Source organism: Macrosteles quadrilineatus, unplaced genomic scaffold (genome assembly GCF_028750875.1).
Source record: "Macrosteles quadrilineatus isolate MER2022 unplaced genomic scaffold, UCM_ALF_1.0 Scaffold_7__1_contigs__length_78375512, whole genome shotgun sequence".
NCBI lineage: Eukaryota > Metazoa > Arthropoda > Insecta > Hemiptera > Cicadellidae > Macrosteles > Macrosteles quadrilineatus.
In genome coordinates, this window is record NW_026542600.1 from 65,069,807 (window position 1) to 65,076,350 (window position 6,544).

Below are 6,544 nucleotides of genomic sequence, written 5' to 3' on the forward strand. Positions count from 1 at the left end.
TCCACTCGTGGATCTTCCTCATCAATAAACAGTTTTATTTTGACTTTTCTTTTTCACATGAGCTCTCTGTTTGCCAAATCTCTTTAAAAGTGTCCACAACTATTCTGGGATAAACACTCTCTTCGCTACATCCTTCCATATCGTGGTAAACTAGAGAGGGAAGTAGCCGAGACATAGATTAATCTGTAGCGTTGGAGTGAGTAGTGACATACTGACAGCGTGTAACCGCTGTATGTCTGCGACGCCGACAACCATTCGTCACCTCACATGTGCGACAGATAATTAGGTGATAATTATGTCACAAATTGGGACTTCCTTGACTAGTTGTCACCACGGCGTCACGCCCCATTGCGCACCCTCCGAGCCCGCGCCAGCTCCCCCTCCCCCCGCCTCCCTGGCAACAAAACTGCGCATGACAGTCGCGCGGCCTAGGTGTCGCTGATTAGGTTAGATTAAACATCCCGTTACGGATTAATCATCCTTAAGTATCAGTTAATAGCACTATTAGGGTATATCTATGTCCAAAGTCACGAGGTCTAAGATATAAATTATGAAATATGTCGTCGTGGACTAATCACCACTGAGAATCAGTTTAAAACAATTATCGGGTATATTGTCCCTGTCCCGCATAAATGTGAAGGAGAAAAAAACATATGATAGCAAATAAAGTATTTCGCTTGGTTTTCAGTTTCCCCCTCCCAAATTTAACTGTTTCTAAAATTAGCAGATACGTATATTAATTTAGATTATCAATTGAGATGTGGACAACTGGCAGTATTTTAACCAAAATATGAGTGAAGGATGAGTGTATAATGAAGTTCTTGTTGCTTTGCTTCTGACTAAAAAGACCAACAGTATCTTTATAGTTATGACCATTTATTAGAGGCCTAATTATCAAGTAGGCCTACAGCTGGGTTCTGTTTTGGAACCATAGAAACATTTTCTGACTTTTCTAACAGGCAACCTTTGGAAAGCTGTGCTTTAGCAATGTGTCCTCATCCTCTAGGCTTAGCTAGCATGTAATGAGTAAGTACCAGGCTAGAGCCTTAGATCGTGATATGTGTGGTAGGCCTTGAAAAAATCTACTTATTGAGCGGAGCGAAGCGAAGCTCTTATACTTCACTCCTGCTTTTGTTTTACAAATACTCCTCCTGAACGACTGAAGCGATCTGCACGAAATTTAGCACAGTGTGGTAGTAACCAACCATGGGAATGTATAAATCTGAAATGGTACACAGGGCTTTTCCCTACGCGAATTTAAACTTTTAGAAATTTGACACGGGCCTTATGGGTTAATTGGTCATGACATTATTTACGAGATAACAAAAAAAGGTACAAGAGTCGCAACATATGTAAGTCAGCGAATCATCTAAAATACCACATTTAAAATACTGTTCAGAGAAAAAGGAAAGAACAATCGGATTAATATCATTGAGCACAATTTACTACAAAATGAATAACCTATAGGGTTGCCGGAATTAGGTTGATGCACCATTGACTTTAAAAACTCCTAATAGCCATTCTATTTTATGTGAACCAAATATAGGCCTACCATGAGTTTGGATACTGCAAGTAGACTTTCCATTTATGTGAACTAGACGTACCTACCATTTTAATGCAGACTTTGGGGGTCCGGACCCCCCCCCCCCCTTCCGGTCTTGAATATAATATTTTTTTGTTAAATTTAATGTAAAATTATATAATCATACTGTATTGACGTTGGGGTTGATTATTTTCAATGCCAAAAGAGCTAAAAAATACCGTTTTAGGGCCTATATTTTTGAAATTTTTCCCGGACCCCCCTTTTACCTAGGGGGTATGGAATACCCCCAGACCCCCCCGGTCGGTCGACCCCCCCACCCCCTATTTTGAAATCCTGGCTACGTCACTGGCCTACTGCAAATACTCTAGGCAAATACTCGTAGGAACTCCATCAATGTGAACCAAAGATATTATTGGGTTAAAATTATGCAAAATGCAAGTAGACATTCCATTGACCTAAAGCAGACGTACCATTGACTTTGGATACTGCAAATAGGCATATGTGAATAAAATGAACCATTGACTTAGGATATTACAAGTAGACAATTCATTTACGTGAACCAAATGTACCATTGAGTTTGGATACTCCAAGTAAAAAATTAATTTACGTTAACCAAATATTGAGTTTGGATACTGCAAATAGGCATTCTATTTATGTGAACCATTGTATACTGCAAGTAATGAGAACAGGAGAAACATAGACATTGGTTCCTGCAAGTAGACAATTCATTACGTGAACCAGACTTATAATTTACTTTAGATACTGCAAATAGGCATTCCATTTATGTGAACCAAATATACCATTGAAATTGGCTACTGCAAGTCTATATCTCATTAACGAGAAACAGATGTACCTTTGACTTTAGAAAATTATTGGTGTAAAATTCTAGCTCCGCTCAACATTGCAAGCAGAAAACTGCATCGTACACCTAGTAGATAAGAGCCCTGACTTTATTGTAAATTATCAATAAAAAGTATATGCACTACAAGTGGTGCTAAATACATATAGTTAGCATCTGATGGTAGTGTCTTTTTCAGCAAATGCTTCTGCACTACTGTAAAGAACTGTTTGTATTTTAAAAAACTTAATAGCAATGAAGATACCTCAGGTTTGGACAAAAATGTCTAATTGAATATGTTTTTCTTCTTTTTTATTAAACAAGACATTTATTTACAAGTGTATGTACTTATGTTTTGTGTGGGCTTAAGATATTTTCCTTTAAATAATTTTGCATATTTTATTTCAATATGATTGTAAAATTGTTTCTTACTGGTAGTTATTATTTTGGCAGGTTTTAACAACTCTCCTGTGGGTCTTTGATCTTTGTAGCCATTATAACTGTTCAATGCAAGAGATTTGGGTTTACATTTTTGTACTGCTTTTCTGTTGTTTATTGCAACTACATTTTATAAATTAATGTATTTATGTTTATGGTTTAAGTGTTTTTCCTAGTTAGATTTCAAAATTTTAGTTTGCTAGGTACTGTGTATATAACCCATACAAAAGTACAGCTTAACATGAAACTAATTATGTGTTGTGCTAATAATAAAGCATGGTAATGGAACCTTTTATCAGTAGGCAAGGTACTGTAGTACTAAACAGGTTGACAGTAAAGTTGTTGGCTGCACATTAATACATTAATATTTTCTTATAAACTTTGCCTAGAGTCAGGAAACAGATAGGATAATAAATTATCAAAGAACACGATTCAAAACGTTTTTATTAGAGTTATATAAAAATATACGTATATAAACTATTAATATCAGACCTTGTACATCAAAATCAAACATTTATTTAAAAATAATGCTATATATTCCCCCCATAGTGACCAACATAACACATTTATAGGAGAGTAAAGTTTTCAGATACTGTAATGGAAAAATGGAGATGCAATACAAATATTCTTTAGTTTAGGGTAGCAAACGAATGACTGATTAAATAAAGTTTAACACTTGCTGTAAAATATTTAAGCATATGTGAACAATATTAGTTTTACAATCCTTAAAACATATTTGTTTCTGTGGCTTAGTGATTGGGTAACAGAAAAAAATTACATTTAAATATTTAAATTATAATGTGCAATATTACTAAAATATAAAGGTGATAAATAAAATAAATATCAGAAAAAATGCTTTTAGCAACAATATTAACATTCTTCCCATAAAATATCAAACACATACAGTATATACTCCATAGATCATTTAAACTTTTACAATTAATTACTTAGTATATTAGGTTAGTAATTAATTTGTAGATGATAAAAGGTAAAACCTTTTATGTATCTTGCATGTATATTGTTTAATGTATATTTGTGATACATTTTAGAGAGTTTGACAAATCCGTGCATGTACTAACATCCATAATTATTTTTCAATATTTAGGATTCCAAAAATTGCTTTAAAGTAATTTTTTTCTATAGATTGTGTTTTAAGATGGAATATAAATGGTGATGAATATATAAATGATTTTCATCCAATATGTTATACAGTAATATAATAAGAACTAAAATATTCAATACATTAACTGACAGTACCTATATATCAGTAGATGGTCCCTAACTACAAAATTAATATAAATAAAATAACAAAAAATAATCAAAATAAAATACAAAACTGACTAACAAGTATATGCGCTTTGGTAAAGTTAATATAGAAGTTCAAAAATGTATTCTTGTAATACGAAAGGGCATAAGTACATTACGCTCCATCCTCTTGCAAGTGACGAAAAAAAAAATGGAAATCAAACTTTATTAAAGCCACCAATTTCTTTCAACTTAATGTTTATAGTTTCAAGATATCTGCAATGTTGTAAATGATAGTTTCAAAAATTATAATCAATAGGTTCTTCTTAATTTATAAAAGATCTCTGTAAAATTACGGAAACAAATCATTTTACTTTACTATTAATCATGACAACCCTCAACTGCTTTTTAGCATATATGGAAATACAGAACAAATGGAGATATTAGACCCAGTAGTTCGACAATATTTAAATATCCTAGTTATGAAAGAATTAACTGATAAATGTGATTTCTTTTTCTATCAGTCATTCAGGAAACTATATGTATGGTTTTACAAAAGAGTATACAAATCACTTATTGGATTTTTATAATTATAAAATCTCAAGACTAAAAATAAAAGAACCACCCTTTTAAATTTGATTTAAAAAAATCAATTTCCGAGCTTTTGACAATTTATCGTCCTCAGATATAGAATAAACAAACTGCAACAATAAGAATGTTCAGATCAACAATTAAATGTACAAGTTGTTTTAATAAGTATGATTTTACACAACCTTTATTTTTCTGTAAATCACAGGTTAAAAAGTTGTACAAGCTAATACATCTTTAAAACTTATTTTGTAAGTAAATTGTGCACATACAAATGGTGATAAATTGAATTTGTATATAGTTTGAATTATTCGGTGGGTTATCAGAATATTCCAATTAGTTGAGAGAGCAAATAAATAGATATATGATGTTTGGCTTGATTCTGAATTTTATGTAGAATCTTTTATATTTTAACTATTTTCAAGGTAAAAATCAAGCTCAAGGAAATAACCTGACATTTGACAGATATCCAAGTCTGTGAAGTATGATGTTTCCTAAGAGCTGCTTAAGACAGTTTGATTGTAAGTTTATTCAACTGCTCACAAAACTAACTGTTTATATTTTAAGTAACAAAATAAAAATACTTCAATTACACTAATTTGTGTTGGAGACCTTTTTTAAAATGCCAATATGTAAACAAGTTTTATTCAACTAACAATGCATCTTCATTAGGATGCAGTAACTAAGTTACTTATGCTACCCTTGTTCTATTTTAAGCAAATGAATAAATAAATAAATAAATAAATATACAACAAAGCAAATGCAAGTAATGCAACAGACTAGGGAGTAAGAGATACAATTAAACTAAACTCAACTAAGATTCATAAAACCATCGTCATCCATAATCAACATTTTGTAATACATTGTAAATTTCTCCCAGGAAAAGGATTATCTTATTGAAAGGTTGAATTATTTTAATGATGATTGTTAAACAGCCAACTTGTGAGTACATGGGAAAGGTGAGATTTTTGCATTAAAAGTAAAAGTTTTCAACGAAATTTTAACAGAAGTACACAAGAACCCCCCATATCTTTTGGGAGGACCACTCGACCACTTCACCACTCCTTAGATGATTATAGAACAAAAACAAAGGAAGAAAATGCACAATCTAATTCACAAAGATAAAAGTACAATATTTATCAGCTAAAACACACATGAAAAATAAATAAATATTTAGAATGAGTATTCAGAAATGTAAATGCTTTATGTTGAGAATTGCATAACCAATTTCAGGTCAGATAAGGGGGTTCTACTGTTCCTAAGAAATAAGCTAATCCTAAAAATGGAAATTTGATGACTCAAATATATACAGGGTGATCAACTCAAGGCCACCATTGGAATTTGAAATGGTAAGAATTAGAGAAAACTTTAATGGGGAACATTCCTTTATTTTTTGTTGCAGTTAAAATTATGAATTTAGTTTTTTTGAAATTCAGCTGCCATTTTCCAATATGGTGGCCAACTTTGAAATTTCTCATGGAACACCCTATATTTTATCATGTGTTCGGATAGAACATGCTGCAACTTAAAAACTTTTTTATTCTTGACATTTTTTTCATAAACCCACTCGTTTAGGAGTTACTGTACAGCCTATGAAAAAATGACTTTGTGTACACTTTGCATCATGTAGCTCCCAAACGAGTAGGTTTATAATGAAAAAGGAAAGAGTAAATAAGTCTTAAAAATTGCATCCACATTCCAAAAAGACTAGTTTTCCACTTTTCAAGTTCGCTGCCATTTAAGAAAATGGCCACCATTTTTTAAATAATAGAATCAATATTTTTAACATATTTTATTGTTTTTTTGGAATGTGGATGCAATTTTAAGACTTATTTACATTTGGCATTTTCACTATAAACCTACCGTACTCGTGTAGGAGCTACCGGTACATG